Source organism: Bombina bombina, chromosome 9 (assembly GCF_027579735.1).
Source record: "Bombina bombina isolate aBomBom1 chromosome 9, aBomBom1.pri, whole genome shotgun sequence".
Classification (NCBI taxonomy): Eukaryota; Metazoa; Chordata; class Amphibia; order Anura; family Bombinatoridae; genus Bombina; species Bombina bombina.
This window is the reverse complement of record NC_069507.1, coordinates 193,369,603-193,391,044: the sequence shown is the minus strand read 5'-3', so window position 1 is coordinate 193,391,044 and position 21,442 is coordinate 193,369,603.

Here is a 21,442-nt window from a genome sequence, read left to right as displayed (position 1 = left end):
AGCGGCAGGCTATCAATCTAGACTTATTAACATACGAAACGGTACAAGACAGGGTTGTCCCCTGTCGCCACTTCTGTTTGCGCTTTGCATAGAACCGCTAGCAGCGACAATCCGTTTATCCCCAGAGGTACATGGTGTCAGGATAGGAACTGAAGAATTTAAAATATCCCTGTTTGCTGACGATGTTCTCCTTACCCTGACTCGACCGTTGACATCTCTCACGCACTTATACCAAATACTCCAAGATTACTCTGATATCTCAGGATACAAAATTAACCTAGATAAAAGTGAAGCACTATCTATCGCACTACCAAACCACACCAAAAAGTTAATTGACACTAATTTCGCATTCAAATGGGTGAAAGAGGCCCTGAAATACCTAGGGATTAAAATTTCAAGTGATATTACAGAACTCTATGCTCCACTATACAAGACAATCAGACAGGAGATAAAATCTTGGAAGGCAGGTGGTTTCTCGTGGTATGGCCGCTTATCGGCCATTAAAATGAATACTCTCCCAAGACTTCTATATATGTTTAGGGCCTTACCAATCAAAATCCCCTTAGTGGACCTAAATAGACTACAGACTGACTTGATAGGCTTTATCAGGGGCAACAAAAACGCTAGGATACCTTCCCAGACATTACTACGACATAGGCGACTGGGAGGAGTTGGGGTCCCAAATTTAATAAACTACTACCAAGCAGCGAGACTAGCACAGACTACTCTACTAGGTAAGAAACCAAATGACCTCAGATGAGTGCAACTAGAGACATTGATGGCAGGTTACAAACACCCAGATGATATTCTCTGGGAACAAACTGGGCACATATCTAGAAGACCGCTAACTTCTAAAATAACGGGAGAGATGATGGCGTTGTGGAATTCACTGTCTACCTCTTTACGTTTATTACCATCAGACTCGTTGAAGAGACCAATTAGGACTCTTCTACCTCAAGACTTTCATGGGCAGATTGGAAAGTTGGAAAACAAGGGGCTTTACAGGGTGGCGGATTTCCTACATAAAGGCAAAATGGCTACATTTCAACAAATACAAGAGAAAATATTACCAGAAAAGCTACATTGGTTCTTATATTTACAAACAGCATCAGCCATAACAAAAACTATGTCACATACTCCAACCCAAAATCTGACAACACTAGAAGGATATTCCAGCTCGAACATTAGACACAAAAAACGTATTTCTCACATGTATATCTTAATACAGGGGGCTAAAAACATTTCTAAGACTCCGTTAATGGAAAAATGGGAATTAGATACGAATAAGACCCAATCCAAAGAGGAATGGGAAGAAACCTTCTACATAGCAGGAAAGGGTCTGATCAGTGCAGATTTCAAAGAAAACTGTATTAAGACCACCTTCAGGTGGTATCTTACCCCAATAATCACATCACACTATAATCAGAGGGGCAACAAAAATTGTTATAGAGGGTGCACAGAAACGGGGACATACATACATATGTGGTGGGAATGCCCCCAGATACAACAGATATGGTATAAGCTATCTACACTACTAAGTGAAGTCCTGTCAGAAAATATAAACTTGACAATGTCCCAGGCATTATTGAATGAATATATCCAACCCTTTAACAAAGCCATAAATACATTTATACGCACTTTATGCACAGCCACTAGGATATGTGTGGCCAGACACTGGAAGGTAGGGACCCCCGCATGGGGAGAAATAATGGAAAAGATCACAGCTACATATAAGATGTCCGAATCAGCCTCCTTTATACAAGGGACCCACGAACAGTTCTTGAAGATATGGAATTACTGGATTCTGCAGGGTTATTAATACACTACAGATAAAAAGTTATAGCACTCAGACATTATAGAACTTAGACATTAAATAAAAGTTACAAGGGGACATAAGACTTGACATCTCTCACGCACTTATACCAAATACTCCAAGATTACTCTGATATCTCAGGATACAAAATTAACCTAGATAAAAGTGAAGCACTATCTATCGCACTACCAAACCACACCAAAAAGTTAATTGACACTAATTTCGCATTCAAATGGGTGAAAGAGGCCCTGAAATACCTAGGGATTAAAATTTCAAGTGATATTACAGAACTCTATGCTCCACTATACAAGACAATCAGACAGGAGATAAAATCTTGGAAGGCAGGTGGTTTCTCGTGGTATGGCCGCTTATCGGCCATTAAAATGAATACTCTCCCAAGACTTCTATATATGTTTAGGGCCTTACCAATCAAAATCCCCTTAGTGGACCTAAATAGACTACAGACTGACTTGATAGGCTTTATCAGGGGCAACAAAAACGCTAGGATACCTTCCCAGACATTACTACGACATAGGCGACTGGGAGGAGTTGGGGTCCCAAATTTAATAAACTACTACCAAGCAGCGAGACTAGCACAGACTACTCTACTAGGTAAGAAACCAAACAACCTCAGATGGGTGCAACTAGAGACATTGATGGCAGGTTACAAACACCCAGATGATATTCTCTGGGAACAAACTGGGCACATATCTAGAAGACCGCTAGCTTCTAAAATAACGGGAGAGATGATGGCGTTGTGGAATTCACTGTCTACCTCTTTACGTTTATTACCATCAGACTCGTTGAAGAGACCAATTAGGACTCTTCTACCTCAAGACTTTCATTAACATTTTCCTCTGCACGTGCATGTGAAGCATAGCTAGATTTTCTTAGTGCATCAGCATTTTAAATACTGCAGTTGCTCAGAACACCAGTTGGGGCTTGTATGATGTCAGCAATTAACAAGTTAAGTCATTACCTGATGGTACAAGCACCATATGCTCTCTAAACAAGTGCAATGTTTAAAATAGTTAGTACACAGTGCATACTTAAAGGGCCACTAAACCCAAAATCTTTCTTTCATGATTCAGATAGAGAATAGAAATTTAAACAACATTACAATTTACTTCTATTATTTATTTTGCTTTATTTTTTAGATATCCTTAGTTGAAGAAAAAGCAATGCACATGGTGAGCCAATCACATAAGGCTTCTATGTGCAGCAACCAATCAGCAGCTACTGAGCATATCTAGATATGCTTTTCAGCAAAGAATATCAAGAGAATAAAACAAATTAGATAATAGAAGTAAATTAGAAAGATGTTTAAAATTGCATTATCTTTCTAAATCATGAAAGAAAAAATGTGGGTCGCGTGTCCCTTTAAATACACATTTGAAACAGCTATAGCTTTTATTAGAAGCCTTTTTTGCTAAAACATGTCTATTACAAAAATGTTTCAATTCAAAACTGAATTGCATGTGGATTCCAATTTTGGCTGGAATGTCCCTTTAATAGTACATTATGACCGACTATTTTTTCCCTAGTATAATTTAAAACTCCAGTAATAGTTTCTAAAGTTTCCTATAACTTCCCACCCACAAAGAATACCATCATTATCCTGCTGTAATGATAATTCCTTCGGTCACAGTGTTTAGACATTAGTGAAATATGTATTTAAATATATTATGCAATCTGACTGTTTAAGCACAAGCTAGTTATACAATCTTATTTATTTCTACCCTGGTAATAAATTAAATTAAAAATATTCCACTATTTCATACTTAAAGATATTAGCTTCATTTTACGGTTGTCACTGAAAATAACTGTTCTGATTATTATGGATTTCAGAATATTAAACATGTAGAAAGAAATGTCTAATTAAAATTTGAAGTTTGGTTGCTATCATAGATGTTTTGACAATGGGGAGAAATATTGCCAATAATAGAATTTATCCCATTAAATACATACAATTGTGTTCTTTTCTACCCAAGCACATTTTAATATTTTATCACTAACCAGTCATTTTTTAAACTATTTAAATAAAAGCCAGATTCTCTTTAAAGGGACATTAAACCCCAACATTTTCTTTCATGATTCAGATAGAAAATATAATTTTAAACAACATTCCTATTTACTTCTATTATCTAATTTGCTTCATTCTTTAGATATCTTTTGTTAAAGAAATAGCAATACACATAGGTGAGCCAATCACATGAGGCATCTATGTGCAGCCACCAATCAGAAGCTACAGAGACTATCTAGATATGCGTTCTAGGAAAGAATATCAAGAGAAGGAAACAAATTAGATAATAGAAGTAAATTAGAAAGTTGTTTAACCCCTTAATGACCACAGCACTTTTCAATTTTCTGTCCGTTTGGGACCAAGGCTATTTTTACATTTTTGCGGTGTTTGTGTTTAGCTGTAATTTTCCTCTTACTCATTTACTGTACCCACACATATTATATACCGTTTTTCTCGCCATTAAATAGACTTTCAAAATCTACAATTATTTTCATCATATCTTATAATTTGCTATAAAAAAAATACAAAATATGAAAAAAAAAAAAACAAAAAAAAACACTTTTTCTAACTTTGACCCCAAAATCTGTTACACATCTACAACCACCAAAAAACACCCATGCTAAATAGTTTCTAAATTTTGTCCTGAGTTTAGAAATGTCCAATGTTTACATGTTCTTTGCTTTTTTTGCAAGTTATAGGGCAATAAATACAAGTAGCACTTTGCCATTTCCAAACCACTTTTTTTCAAAATTAGCGCTAGTTACATTGGGACACTAATATCTTTGAGGAATCTCTGAATATCCATTGACATGTATATATTTTTTTTTAGACGACATCCCAAAGTATTGATCTAGGCCCATTTAATTATATTTCATGCCACCATTTCACCGGCGAATGCGATCAAATAAAAAAAAAGTTCACTTTTTCACAAATTTTTTCACAAACTTTAGGTTTTTCACTGAAATTATTTACAAACAACTCATGAAATTATGGCATAAATGGTTGTAAATGCTTCTCTGGGATCCCCTTTGTTCATAAATAGCAGACATATATGGCTTTGGCTTTGCTTTTTGGTAATTAGAAGGCTGCTAAATGCCACTGCGCACCACACGTGTATTATGCCCAGCAGTGAATGGGTTAATTAGGGAGCATGTAGGGAGCTTCTAGGGTTAATTTTAGCTCTAGTGTAGTGTAGTAGACAACCCCAAGTATTGATCTAGGCCAATTTCATGCCACCATTTCACCGCCAAAAGCAATCAAATAAAAAAAAAATTGTTCACTTTTTCAAACTTTAGGTTTCTCACTAAAATTATTTACAAACAGCTTGTGCAATTATGGCACAAATGGTTGTAAATGCTTCTCTGTTATCCCCTTTTGTTCAGAAATAGCAGACTTATATGGCTTTGGCGTTGCTTTTTGGTAATTAGAAGGCCGCTAAATGCTGCTGCGCATCACATGTGTATTATGGCCAGCAGTGAAGGGGTTAATTAGGTACAAAAGTCCCCACAAATTTCGGCTACAGGGCTAACAACCTACTGCATCCAAACATCAAGGCAGGGTCAATAGAATGTATTAAAAAAAAATAGCTTTATTGTGTGCACATTTAAAAGCAAAAAAGAGCCGTAGCTCTATACACTGACAGTAAGGGGTATCAGTGCAGCACCAGCAGACATGTTTCGTGTGTCTCACACACACTTGTTCACTGCTGAATGTGAGCTTCCACTGATACTCCTATTTAAAGGAACATTACAATCAATTAAAAACAAACAAGATTAACCCCTTATTGTACTTTTTCTATCTAAATACCACTATATACAGAGACAGGAGAAGCTAAATACTTAAAGGATAGCTTAGATAGACTAAATATACTGGAGCTGAAAAAAGTAATTATATCTAAAACTTTTGCAAAAAGATGTTATGAGATAATGTTTAACATTTAACATATGAGTACTTAAGATTTTTATTTAAGATTTTTGTATGTATAGGAATCGGAGAAAGGGAGAAATATTTCAATTAGTATATGGCTGCACATGCAAGCTTATGAGTGTAATATGTTGTATGTCTACAATCAACAATATTCCTTACTTAACAGGATAGGGATACCTGATATGTACTGCTGTAAATTTAATATTAGTATTGGTATTATAAACTTGTAGTATCAAATTAAATAAAGAGATTAACATCACTCTCTTTATTAAAGGGACATGCCAGCCACATTTTTTCTTTTATGATTTAGAAAGAGAATGCAATTTTAAACATCTTTCTAATTTACTTATATTATCTAATTTGTTTTATTCTCTTGATATTCTTTGATGAAAAGCATATCTAGATATGCTCACTAGCTGCTGATTGGTTGCTGCACATAGAAGCATTGTGTGATTGGCTCACCATGTGCATTGCTTTTTCTTCAACTAAGGATATTTAAAAAATGAAGCAAAATAAATAATGGAAGTAAATTGAAATGTTGTTTAAATTTCTATTCTCTATCTGAATCATGAAAGAAAGATTTTGGGTTTAGTGGCCCTTTAATGCCTTGTGGGCATCTGGTATTCAGTAAAAATATCCACTGTGCTTCTTTGTAATCTAATTTTTGGATTCTGTCCCCACCCCTTTTGTGTGGCGGCACGTGATCTATTGCCTGTATGGACATAAGAGCCGCATTGCCTGAATGCTCCATTTTGAAATGTCTGGCCACTGGGGTGAACACATTGGGATTTTCAATGTCCCTTATGTGTTCCTGCGCCCTCTCCTTAACAAGTCGTTTTGTTTTTCCAACATATTGGATGTGGCACCCCCTACAGGTCAATAAATATATTACATGATTGGATTTGCAATTAAGTTTATGTCTAATACTATATGTACATTGTGTGACAGTGGAAGTGAAATTTGTTCCTTCCACAACGTGGCTGCAGGTATTGCATTTTTGTGCTCTGCACTTGAAAAAACCTAACCTATGTGGAAGCCACGTGCGAGTACTAGTATTGGTCAGATCTGAGGGTGCTATTATGTTACCAATGGTGTTACTTTTTCTAGCCACATACCTACATCCTGTGCTTGCTATTTGTTCTAACTTTAGATCAGTGGCTAATATAGGTAAGCATTGTTTAATAATGTCACAACTTTTCTGGTACTCAAGACTGTACGGTGTGCTAAATACAAGTTTGCTTTCATTTGAGGAGGCTAGTATGTTGCTATTTTGTATGTGTTTGTGTTTATGTTTGTATTGCAACAAAGTCTCTCTTGGAATTTTATCTACCTCCTCTTTGGGTTTTTTGAGCAATGGAATAGGGTAATTCCTTTGGGCCAATCTATTTTCAAGTATTTGGCACTGGGCTTCAAATGTTTGAGTGTCTGAGCATATTCTTTTGGTTCTTATGTACTGACCCTTGGGGATGGCTTTCTTTACATGTGCAGGGTGACTGGATTTGTAATTCAATATAGTGTTGCCACCTGTTGGCTTTCTGAAAATAGATGTATTTATAGTTTTTTGATCCCTGTTCACAGTTAAGTCCAGATCTAGAAACTCTATATGGTCAATACTGTATTGAGATGTGAATTTTAAATTCATGCAATTATTGTTGATCTTTGCAACAAAGTCTCTGGCCAGTTCTAGGTCTCCATCCCACACCACCAGCAGGTCGTCAATATATCTGCTGTAATAAATGATATGTTCTCTGAAGGGGTTGTCATCTCCATAGACGTGGGCGGCCTCCCACCAACCCATATATAGGTTGGCATAGGAGGGGGCAAATATTGCCCCTATGGCCGTCCCACGTCTCTGGAGATAGCAACACCCCTCAAAAAGAAAATAATTGTGAGATAAAAGAAAATCCATGGCAATAAGCAAGAAATCTACGATTTCCTTAGTATAATCAGAGTAATTGGTCAGAAAAAATGATAATGCTTTTAACCCCTGGTGGTGTGGGATGGATGTATATAAAGCAGTGACATCTATTGTCATAAGGCAATAGGTATCTTTCCATGATAAATTATTCATGTGATTAAGAACGTTGGTTGAATCTCTTATATAGCTCATTAAATTTGTAACTAACGGTTGGAGATAGGTGTCAACTAGCTCAGAGAGGGGTTCAAGTAAAGACCCCACCCCAGAGATAATAGGACGTCCTGGTGGTTTTTGACTGTCCTTGTGTAATTTTGGAAGAAAATAAAAAATTGGTGTGTAAGGATTACTGGGTAATAGTGTTTCAAAAAGTGTCTCAGCGAATGCACCCACTTGTTTACCTAAATTAAGGATGTCCTCCAATTGGGCTTTAAACTTGTTTGTAGGGTTAAAGGTGAGTCTAGTATAGACATCTGCCTCATTTAGCTGTCTATGAGCTTCATTGATGTAGTAGTCACGGTTCATGACCACTACATTTCCCCCTTTGTCCGATTCCTTAATGACTATCTGTTGGTTGTTCTGTAATGCTTTTAAGGCCAAATGTTGTTTTCTATTTAAATTGTGTTGGTACCTATCTTTGTTTTTATTGATTCTCTCTTTTTGTATTTTGTCTGATAATTGCTTCAGTTTGTGTTCCACTGTACGTTGGAACACGTCTATTCCTTTGTTCCTGCTATTAACTGGATAGAAATTACTTTTCCTCATACTGGGCCTAAATTGAGGGGTATCTACAGTACGTTGTTCTGATGTATCTAAATTGAGCATGGTAGTAAGGTCAAGCAGAGAGCATTGCTCACTAAAGGAGACATCGGGTGTCAGTAGGAAGTTCAGATTGTGCTACCTGAGTTGTTGTTGCCTGTACCTGTTCAGCACTGCCCTGACTAAAATGACTTTTCAAGGTAAGTTTCCTTACAAATTTGTTAACATCATGGACAGTGCCGAACAGGTCAAAGTGAGTTGTGGGTGCAAAGCCTAGCCCTAGGCCCATTACCTCTATTTTTGTAGCAGTTAAGTCATAATCAGACAAATTTATTACATTCTTTATATGTATTTCCTTTGTTGGTTGCGAGTCTGGTATCTGATCCCTCTTCCTCTTCTGCTTGTGTCTCCCCCTACTGCCCCTTCTTGTTTTTTTATTTTTGATTTTGTCCCCGTGCGCTGATCGTTTTTTGACACACTGTCACTATTATCTATTGGAACATCTAATACAGATACTGTTTCAGTAGCCATCAATTCGTCTCCTGAGTCATGCTCTGAGGTGTCAACGTCATATTCTGTTTCTGCAAATTTAACTTTTTTGCCTAGATCCTTCTTAGTTTTTAAATCAGCTTTATTTTTCTGGAAACTATGAATAGGACGTTGACCCCTAACAGCACTCTGCCATTTATAGACCTTGTTAAACTCATAGTCCCTCTTATCCCTTGCTAGTTTTTGTTTTTTAAAATCCCAAAGATCTTTAGTGAAACGTGCCATATTGGCCTCAAATTTATTATCATATGACTTAAAGTCCTTATCATTTTGGAACACCTGTAAGTCCTTCTGTACTGTTTTAATGAAGCCAATAGACTCCTTCCTCTGTTCTTTTTTAAACTCAATTAATAGTTCCATCAGGGCAAAAGAACAGGCATCCAATATTTGGTTCCATTTTCTAATAAAGTCTATGTCATTTACAAGAAAAGAAGGGAACTTTCTTATCCTGAGCCCCCTGGGAATTCTTTTTTGGCGTTTATAAAGGAGAAAAGTCTTTATGTCCAAGTCCAATTTTATATCCTTTCTCCTTAATTCATCCATTTGGAAGAATAACCCATCTAGGGTGTTTTCATTTTCTGATAAGATATTGTCTACCTCCTGGTCATAGGTCTGTAGAGATGCCTCTAGGTCCGCAAATACAAATCCCTCCTGTGAGTCTGTCATAGTGGTAAGATATGTCACAGAGTGATCTCAAAAGAATAAAGTGCCACACAATAAAAATGAATAGACAAACTAATGACGCGATAATCGTTTGTCAAAAACACTGTCTCATATACATATGACCCAAAGTAACCTTTGCAGAGTAAAAGAGATACTGCTTACTGGAAGTTGCTGTCTGTCAGTAGTCCTTCTAACACGCACTACATATAACGCTTTTTCCAACTCAACCTTCTTTCCACGCCAGAGCCCCCACGGCGTCTTGCAGCCACAACTTAAAGTTAAGCTACCTAGTTAAAATAATTACAAAATTACCTGTAAAATAAATCCTACCCTAAGTTACAAATACACCTAACACTACACTATCAATAAATTAATTAATTAAATAAATTACCTACAATTATCTAAAATAAAATACAATTGAATAAACTAAACTATATTACAAAAACAAACAAACACTAAATTACAAAAAATAAAAAAATATTACAAGAATTTTAATCTAATTAAACCTAATCTAAGCCCCCTAATACAATAAAAAAAGCCCCCCAAAATAATAAAATGCCCTACCCTATACTAAATTACAAAGTAATCAGCTCTTTTACCAGCCCTTAAAAGGGCTTTTTGCAGGGCATTGCCCCAAATAATCAACTCTTTTACCTGTAAAAAAAACAAAAGAAATACAACCCCTCCAACATTAAAACCCACCACCCACACACCCCTACTCTAAAACCACCCCAAACCTCCCTTAAAAAAACCTAACACTAACCCCCTGAAGATCACCCTACCTTGAGCCGTCTTCACCCAGCTGAGCCGAATTCTTCATCCAAGCGGGGCAGAAGAGGTCCTCCATCCGGCTGAAGTCTTCATCCAAGCGGCGTCTTCTATTTTCAATCATCCGGAGCGGAGCCATCTTCCATCCAGCCAACGCGGAGCCATCTTCTTCCAACGACATCCTAACACCGAATGCCTGGTCCTTTAAATGACGTCATCCAAGATGGCGTCCTTCGAATTCTGATTGACAGATAGAATTCTATCAGCCAATCGGAATTAAAGTAGGAAAAATCCGATTGGTTGATTTAATCAGCCAATCGGATTGAAGTTCAATCCGATTGGCTGATTGGATCAGCCAATAGAATACAACGTCAATTCTATTGGCTGATCCAATCAGCCAATCGGATTTTTCCTACCTTAATTCTGATTGGCTGATCGGAATTCGAGGGACGCCATTTTGGATGATGTCATTTAAAGGACCAGTCATTCGTCGGGTAGTCGTCGGCCGAGGAGGATGTTCTGAGCCGGAGGTCTTCAAGATGGAGCCGCTCATCGCCGCAAGGATGAAGATAGAAGATGCCGGATGGATGGAGGACCTCTTCTGCCCCGATCTGATGAAGACTTGTGCCGGTCCGGATGTCCTCTTCTGTCTCATCGGTGCCCGGCTGGCTGAAGACGGCTCAAGGTAGGGTGATCTTCAATGGGGTAGTGTTAGTTTTTTTTTAAGGGGGGATAGGGTGGGTTGTAGGGTAGGGGTGTGTGGGTGGTGGGTTGTAATTTTGGGGGGGTCTTGTTTTTTTTTTTACAGGTAAAAGAGCTGATTACTTTGAGGCAATGCCCCGCAAAAAGCCCTTTTAAGGTTTGGTAAAAGAGCTGATTACTTTTGTAATTTAGTATAGGGTAGGGAATTTTCTTATTTGGGGGGCTTTTTTTATTTTATTAGGGGTCTTAGATTAAGTATAATTAGATTAAAATTCTTGTAATATTTTTTTATTTTTTTGTAATTTAGTGTTTGTATTTTTTTGTAATATAGTTTAGTTTATTTAATTGTATTTTATTTTAGATAATTGTAGGTAATTTATTTAATTAATTTATTGATAGTGTAGTGTTAGGTGTATTTGTAACTTAGGTTAGGATTTATTTTACAGGTAATTTTGTAATTATTTTAACAAGGTAGCTATTAAATAGTTATTAACTATTTAATAGCTATTGTACCTAGTTAAAATAAATACAAAGTTGCCTGTAAAATAAATATAAATCCTAAAATAGATACAATGTAACTATTAGTTATTTTGTAGCTATATTAGGGTTTATTTTATAGGTAAGTATTTAGTTTTAAATAGGAATAATTTATTTAATTATAGTAAAAGTATTTTGTTTTATTTAAATTATATTTAATTTAGGGGGTGTTAGGGTCAGGGTTAGACTTAGGTTTAGGGGTTAATGACTTTATTATAGTAGCGGCGACATTGGGGGTGGCAGATTAGGGGTTAATAATTGTAGGTAGGTGGCGGCGATGTTAGGAAGGGCAGATTAGGGGTTAATCAAATGTATTTTAGTGTTTGCGAGGCGGGAGTGCGGCGGTTTAGGGGTTAATACATTTATTATAGTGGCGGCAATGTCCGGTCAGCAGATTAGGGGTTAATAAGTATAGGTAGGTGGCGGCGACGTTGGGGGGGGGCAGATTAGGGGTTAATAAATATAATATAGGTGTCAGCGATGTTAGGGACAGCAGATTAGGGGTTCATAGTTATAATGTAGGTGGCGGCGGTGTCCGGTCGGCAGATTAGGGGTTAAATAATTTTATTTTAGTGTTTGCGATGTGGGGGGGCCTCGGTTTAGGGGTTCATAGGTAGTTTATGGGTGTTAGTGTACTTTGTAGCACAGTACTTAAGAGCTTTATGTTCCGGCGTTAGCCCATAAAACTCTTAACTACTGACTTTTTTAGGCGGTAGGAGTCTTGGCGGTAGAGGCTGTACCGCTCACTTCTTCCAAGACTCATAATACCGGCGTTAGGCAAATCCCATAGAAAAGATAGGATACGCAATTGATGTAAGGGGATTTGCGGTAGCCAAAAGTCGCGGAATAAAAGTGAGCGGTACACCTGTACCTCCCTGACTCGTAATACCAGCGGGCGTTAAAAAGCAGCGTTAGGACCCCTTAACACTGCTTTTTAAGGCTAACGCAGAACTCTAAATCTAGGTGTATGTTATTGCATTTCATCCTGTTCCTGCAGCTCTTTTCAAACCCATTCTCCTATTGTAAAAGGTGTCAGATACTGGGGGCTGCCATCTTGGAGCTCAGGTATTCTGACAGAAGCTGGGCACACTCACAGTTCAGTAATATTGTACATTTTGTTTATAGCTGTATAATGCACTTCAATTTAGGGTGCTTACAAAGCAGGAGCTGTACATGTTCCTGTGGCTGCATTGCTCTATATTAATGTTGACGGCTTTTTTAAAGGGGCAGTAAACTTACAAAATAATAATAGTGCAGAATTATATAACATTATCTTAGCGCTAACTTTATACAACATAATATTGCAGCAATATTTTATTATAAGTAGAATTTCTCTACTGAGCGGGTCTGGTTTTTTGTCTAGTCACAGCTGGCCCGATCCCACCATTAAACTCAATGTAGCTCGCGACATGTGCGACAGACATCGATGAATGCCGACAGCATATTGCACAAGCAGTTCTGGTGAACTGCTTGTGCAATGCTGCTCCCTATAGATTTGCTGCCAAACGGCGGCAAGCAGGGGGGTGACAATCAGCACAATCGTATAGGATTGGGCAGATTCATGTCCGCAGCCTCAGAGGAGCGGACTAGTTATGGAGCAGCGGTCATCGGACCTTGATAATTCGGCCCCTATGTCAGAAAGTAATTTGCTTAAATTTGGATTTCTTCTTTCAAGTTCTATTTTTCATTTAGTAAAGTATTAGATAATAACGATGCAGAAAAAAGACTGATGGGTTAATAAACTATGAGAAAATGTTCTTATTTCTCATTTCTCTCGTATTATCTTTATTTCTTGACTAATATACATTTAATCGAATCATGCAAATCCTTGACATTTGATTAACCTTTCTCAAGTAATTCACAAGCCAGCTGTGAACTTAAATGTTACTAGGGAGAATATAATTTATAACCTTACTAGGAAGTCATGCCTTATGCCTGACATATGAGCATGATATAGTATTCCTGATATTTGCCTCAAACATAACCCATCTATTGATTGTATCACCCTATTCTTATATTTTAGTTCCTTTTGTCATTAGTAAAAATAATTTCTATGTACAGTAGGTCAAATTCACTAACTATTCTTTTCCAGCCTCTCCGGCTATTCCAAACCTTACAAGTTTTTTAAGGGGATAATTCACTAACAAATAAGAGAAGTGAGCTTTAGTAAATTTGCTGCATGAAAAAAACATATGAACAGTGAAGCATAAGAGGCTACAGAGATCTGTTAGTGAAACTAGCAGTGTGTCACGTAATACATTAAATACAAGATATAATCTACAAGATTCTTTCGTTACAGACACCTCTTAGTTTACAAATGGAATACAACTGAACCTTAAACACATGCTATTTTTACATGTTTGAAATCAATATATAAAAAAACAAAATTTATGCTATGCTGATAAATTAATTTCTTTCATGGTGGTGAGCATACATGAGCCATTACTCCTGGGATTCAACCCCTGGCCACTAGGAGGAGGCAAAGATTCCCCAAAACTCTAAGAGTACTTAATCCCTTCCACCTCTCTGGTATGCTAGTCTTACCTATAACCAAGTGGTATGCTAGTCTTACCTATAACCAAGTGGTATGCTAGTCTTACCTATAACCAAGTGGTATGCTAGTCTTACCTATAACCAAGTGGTATGCTAGTCTTACCTATAACCAAGTGGTATGCTAGTCTTACCTATAACCAAGTGGTATGCTAGTCTTACCTATAACCAAGCAAGGAGAAGTAGAAAGGTAGCAAAGGGAAAAGCTGGGAAAAGTCAAACTGCCTTAAGAAAATAAGATACATAAATGATCAGAAAATAGGGGGTCTAATGGACTCTTACGACCATGAAAGAAATTAATTTATCAGGTAAGCATAAATGGTGTTTTATTTCAAAATTAAATTATCAGGTAAGCATAAATGGTGTTTCTCAAGTGAGCGTGTAATGCACGCCAATCTCTCACAAGAGTGAGCAAGCCCTCAGTGATTTCCCCTTGCCACCTCAGAGGTGATCTAGAGCAGGGTCGCCAACCTTTCGGACCTCAGGGACCACTAAACTCACAATTTTGAATCCCACGTGGACCACTAACATAATGTGTAATATATATATACTGTACATAACTAGTATAACAATAGCTAAGTTTACATTATGTATATATTTACACATTTTTAAGAATTATTTTTTGGAATTAACTGAATGACAGAACTGAGACAATACTTCCAAATGACAGATGAAGGGTGAGTGCCAACTTTTGTGCTGGAAACAGAGAGGCAGAATGTGGAGGGTAAAAAAAGAATTATGTTTAAAAGGACCACAAGACTTCCAAGCCACCTCCCCAGTTAGGAATTATTCAAAACTACTTATGATCATGGACAGACATTGGAGTCATATATTAAGTTTATATCAGAAAACTCTCAATATGGATGTGAGCTAACAATGGCTGATGTTACTGGCAATTACTACAATACTGGTGGGATATGGCTGATCTGCTGGATGGCAATTACTGGAATTCAGGTGAAATTGCTTTGTGTGTGGGAAAATTATTAGAATGAAAAATAATTAATATTTAATTAAAAAAAAAGAAGATGGAGGGGAGGAAGACAAACAGTGATGTAAGTCCATCTGAAGGAATTAGGAAAACTACTACAAAGAAACAGGTAAAGAGAAGAAAATAAATGAAATATGAGAAAAACATTTTTTTAAGATTTTCTTTTTTATTTACACTTTAATTCCACTATTTCAAGCCGAGACTATACCAACCTCTGCTGGCTTTAAAATGGAATCATATTCCTCTGAACAATGCGGCGGGCGGGAGGAGTTAAAAATGCAATATAGCTACGCAAGTTGCGCAGTACTACACAATGTGCGTAGGGAGATTGGAATTTAACTCCTCCTCCGTCCGTTTTCACTGATGTCCAGCCAGGCACTGTAGGGAGTTGCAGCACAACATCAGAGGAGATTAACTCCTGATTGATGGTGGTGCCAAGGACCACCAACATCTTCTCGTGGAACACCAGTGGTCCATGGACCACTGGTTGTCGACCACTGATCTAGAGTGTAAGAAGCAGTGGTTTAATGACCGCTGCTTCTTACATTGCGGGAAGCAGACTCGCATATGCGAACACGCCCTGCAAGGGCTCCGGAGCAGCTTTAACTGCTTAGTACATGGAGCCCTTAAACTGTTTTTGTTTAATAGTGTACTATACATATAGCATTCCAGATAAGATTTGATCTACGTTTTAGAATACGCAGAAAATTAAAGGTTATAATTTATATTAAGTGGTTATCAAGTGTTGTTTTTCATAGCGAAGGAGTTAAGAAGGTTTACACATTTTTTCTACTTGATTGGTAACTGGGATACAGATATTACTTCTTGTACCCACTTGGATAAAACCCATAACTCCTAACAGTCAATGTTGAAGAATGATGAGCAATACTAGGATATAGTTGAACACTCTGGGTTAAGTAGATAATCTTTATGTCATTTTCTGTATTTAGAATTTTGGCAATATTGTGTGCATCCTTATAGGCACCTTTTTTTTCTTCTTGTATAACCTAAATAGTATGTAGGTTTTCCCATTTAATCCTTGTGTCATCCCATGCTTGTCTTCCCTACTATTCCTCTGACCTTTCTTTTAACAGTATCCAAGTTTTCAATTATACTTGCAAACTGATCTCCTTACTTAGTCCTCTATCCTATAAAGCAATAAAACAAACCCTAAACATACCATATGATCAAAATACCTGCATAAAATGTTTTTGCACAGCAAACAACTATAAATTGGATTAGAGTCCTTAATTAGTAGACAGCAATTAAATTATTATTTTACAGTACTGTACAAACATATTTTAAACTTTAAATTATTAGAGTTTACCCAATTAATTTTTCCACAAAAAAATGTTCATAGACATAAAAAAATCATAAAAATCAGAAATGAAATGCACAGGAAACGTGACAATTGTTTTCATGAATATTATAATAAGATTATGCATATTAAAAATATATATGCTGTACTCTATTAATAATAAATAACTATAAATGCAAATTCCATCTACAATTTTAGTTTAATGTGTTAAAAGGTATTTATTAAATAAAAAAAATCCTGTTCAAATTCTTTGTTCTCAAATATTCATAGTTTAATCCAGAGTAGCAAATTAAGCATTATTTAATTATTCAATAAACAGAAGGTGATTTACGGCCACAACAAGTGTTTAAATCAAAACTTAAACTTAGGAAATCAATGTAAAATATTTATGCTTGTCAGGATTCATTATACGAGAATATATTTTTTTGTATAACACTGTATAAAACAACAGATGACAGTAGACTAGTGATTAACAATCTTGTCCTTGGTTTGAGTACATGCTTACTAAGAAACAAATCTTCTAAAAGGACAGGGAAATAAAAATGTGTTCTAATTTGCAGATAAAAGAACAGCTAATAAGCAAACTATAATGTTGTTTTTTGCATACAAAGGTTATTTCAAAGCCACTGAAACATTCTCATTGGCAGATAGGGACAGCTAATACAACGCTATTGCTGGACAACATAATCCCCAAACATTTTTGCGGACAGGGACAGGACCTCATCTCATTATGTGGAACCTAATCAGGGTTGCCAGGTGTCCAGTATTCAACTGGACAGGTATTTTAGCAGGCTGTCCAGTAAATTCTTTGCAGAAATACTGGACACTTAAATGTCCAGTTTTTTTAAAACCTATGAGTGTTACATGTGTAATGCTTCATATGCCTTTATGTATTACAAATATGGAGCAAATCAAGGGCGTCAAGTCTCTACTATTTACAATTATTGACTTGTATGTTACTGGCAGCCAAGGGGTAGAATTAATGCCTAGTTGTAAAAAATGGTAGGATCAATATTGGGGTCTAAGTTAGAGCTAGTCACCTAAAGATTGTCCAGTATTTTTATGGAAGACAGCTGGCAATCCTAAACCTAATGCTATGATAAAATTATATAGTGGTATAGGAAAAGTAAAATTCTAGACTTGTCCTAGGATTGTAGAATTTCAGTTTCAATTTAGGACATTACCATAGCTTGTAGGACAGCTGACAGTTATGAAATGAGGACCACAAAAATAGAACTATTTAGTATAGCAATATGCATAAAAAAATATTAACATCTTAAAATATTCTGTTTAAATGCAAGAAAGGAAAGTATGTGCATTTAGCACTACATGGTAGCAGTATTTGTAACAATTTTTATAATAATGTTTTACATTGTTGCAAATTCTGCTGTCATTTATTGCTCATTTATACCAATAGAACTAAGTAAATTTGATAGTGATACTAATTTTGATTATTTTAAATGATATTTTCTGTCTTGATTATGAGAGTTTAATTATGACTTGTTGTCCCTTAAACTGAATGTTTGTTAATTTTATACATATTTCTTTTAAATATGGACTATTGCCAGAAATAAAACTAATCAAACTGTTTCTTTGACTTTCTTTTTATTCTCTGGTATCCTATATTTATATTAATTGCATTCATTGTTGTTTTTACATTGCAGTACTTGTTTCCATCACGTGAGAGTTTTGCATATTGTTAGATCCACAGCAGTAAACATTTCACTAAAACATAACATAAACCCCGTACATTTCTTGGAGGCAAAACTAAAAATATAACCACAGGTGTTTTGCCCATCTGTTCAAAGAGTGAAGTGAGGTTGTGCAATGATTCAATTTTCTACAATCTATAAATGGAACAGTATTGTCATCTGAAGGACAATGAATCACATCCAAAGTAATTCTGCATTATAGACTATACTGGAGAAGGGTTTAAAGAGATATAGCATTTTTAGTATTTGTCAAAAGAAGCATATCCCTATTTTTTATTTTCTTAAATAGATGTTCTTACAGTAAATAAAGGAACGTTTTTCTATTCATGCTCATGGGACTTGTCACAAATCAAACCAAGAAGTTTTTTGGTAAGCACAAAATAGGAATCCATTACAAAATGGAAGCACTTTTATTATGGAGATATATTCATACAATGTACAACCTGTGCAAACAACCCCAGTGTGCATTGCCAAAATCATTTAACACGTTTTATGAAACATCATCATACTTCATCACAGACATGTAGTTAGGACTACAAGCTTTTTATATAGTTTAATCTGAACAAAACATTGTTAGTGTATACTTTACATTACAGGGGACTCTTGCAATCAATTGACATGCTAGGTGAGTGTGATTTTTTTAATGCATTAACACCTTGTTTGCTGCTATAGTTCTTCAATAGCCAAATTCCACTCACCACTTGCCTTATCTAGAGGACCAATCCAGACTTATTATTGTAAGGCTCACCAATGTCATTTTGTTAGCACAAAATCAATTGTTTTGCAGTTTCTAACCTTATGTCTTTTACAGTTCAGATAGAGAATACAATTTTAGACAACTTTCCAATTTACTACTTTTATTTAATTTGGTTCCTTCCCTTGTTATATTTTGCTGAAATGTTATCTAAGAAAGCTCAGGAGCATCAGATAACCTAGTCTCTAGCTGCTGATTGGTTGCTGCATATTTATACTGATTGTCATTGGCTAACCCATGTGTTCAGTTTGAAACCATTAGTGCATTGCTGCTCCTTCAACAAATGATACCAAGACAATTAAGCAAATTAGATAATAGAAGTAAATTAGAAAGTTGTTTAAAATTGTATTCTCTATCTGGATCATGAAAGACATTTTTTTGGGTTTCATGTCCCTTTAAGCTTGTGAAATCTGTAGTGTCCATGATTTTCAGGCAAATTACAGGAAAGAGGGGCAAAATAAATAACGAAAGTATAGAGCATGTTTTTACTACACATAATTAAAGGGGCATCTGTTTTCCCCTCTAGAGTGCTCTTTTCAGTTGGGGCATCTGCTCTTCTTCCCTCTGCCCACCAACCAGAAGTCCTCAAAGGGCACATTTAATTTTGTTTTCTCCTGGGGCCACAAAAGCTATGGCAAACTATGGCAAATATTGCTATTTTTTGAGACGGCCAGAAAAACTAGCGAAGAGGGCCATATGTGGTCTATAGACTGTCCATTGGTGATTCTAAGCCTAATCAATAACCTGGAAAAATTCAGTAAAAGCCTTCTCAGTGTTTTCCTTCATATCCAGCACATCAGTTCTTATTAGGGATGGGCGAATGTTTCTAAAAATTCGAAATTTAAAACAAATTTTGATACATTTGTTCATTCGAATCGAATTTCAAATGTTTATATAACATTCTAACATTCTATTTTCGAATTTTTGTTTTCGAATTTTTCAATAAAATTCGAAAATATTTGTTCAAATAATGGAATGTATAGCTATGTATTCATTCAATTTCGAAATGTATTATTCGAATTGGAATGTGACATTCGAATTGGAATGTGACATTCAAATTTAAAATCGTATTTCTAGTCTACAACTATGTTTAATAAATGTAATATTCAAATTCGAATGCTACATTCGAATTCAAATGTCACATTCGAATTTGAAATAGTATTCCTAGTCTAATACTGTGTTTTAAATGTGATATTCGATTCAAATGTGATATTCGATTCGAATGTGACATTCGAATTCGAAATAGTATTTCTAGTCTAATACTGTGTTTTATAAATGTAATATTCGAATTCAAATGTGACATTCGATTCAAATGTGATATTCGATTCGAATGTGACATTCGAAATAGTGTTTCTAGTCTACAATTGTGTTTTATAAATGTAATATTCGAATTCGAATGTGATATTCAAATGTAACATTCGAATTCGAATGTGACATTCGAAAACTGTAAATAACATTCGAAAATCGAATTTTTAAGAATATTCGTTCTTATCAACATTCTATTATGTAAATCGAATTTCTACAATAACATTTGTTTTAACATTCGAATTCAGATATAAACACATTCGCCCATCCCTAGTTCCTATATAATTCTAGGCAAGTGATTCACTAAAGACTAAATCATTTTAGTAAAACAACTGTATACAATTAACAAGGAACTGGTGACATTGGAGAGAAGTTTTAGTGAATGTTGACCCTTGTATAAAGCAGGCTTAGTAACCTGCTGAATAGATAGGTTTGCAGAATGCACTAAAACCTTTTTGTGGGAATAGAAAAAAAACTTGCTCTTTGGTGCAGAAAATTCAAGAAAAATTAATATTGAAAACACAATCCAAAATGTTTTACTATGCTCACTTTAATATTTAAGGGAGTTGATTTAATTTAATGTTAACTGTCTTTTCATGTAACTTTACATTAAACATCTCTTGCTTTTGTATAAATATTGTGCTTTGTCCCACGCTCCCTAAAAATGTCTTAAAGCAAATTCTGTAACCTAGGTTCTCAAAATGCTGCAAATTGTCTAAACCAGCTATTTGATATGCAAGTTGCAGGGAGTGTCGGGAAAGCACAGCTTTACTCACAATCGAGAACTGTTCAATGTCCTTTTAATGTTTGTATGAAACTAATATGTTGACATTTTTAACAACTGTACATCATGTTGAGGTAGCTCAGTTGATAAATGCGCTGACCACAAAAAAGCCTGTTGAAAAGAGCCAAGGTCACAGGTTCAAATCCTGGTAGGGCCGACTCAGCCCTTCATCCTTCTGTGGTAGATAAAATGAGTAATAATAACAGCTTTTACTATTCAGCTGCCGATTTGGTTAATTCCGAGAGCAAGCGCTTTGAGTCCCACTGGGAGAAAGGTGCTATATAAATACTAGTTATTATTCATGATAGAAAACTTTAGAGTACAATGTTACACTTTTAATATAAAGATGACCACCCATAAGGTTTTTCAAGTAAGG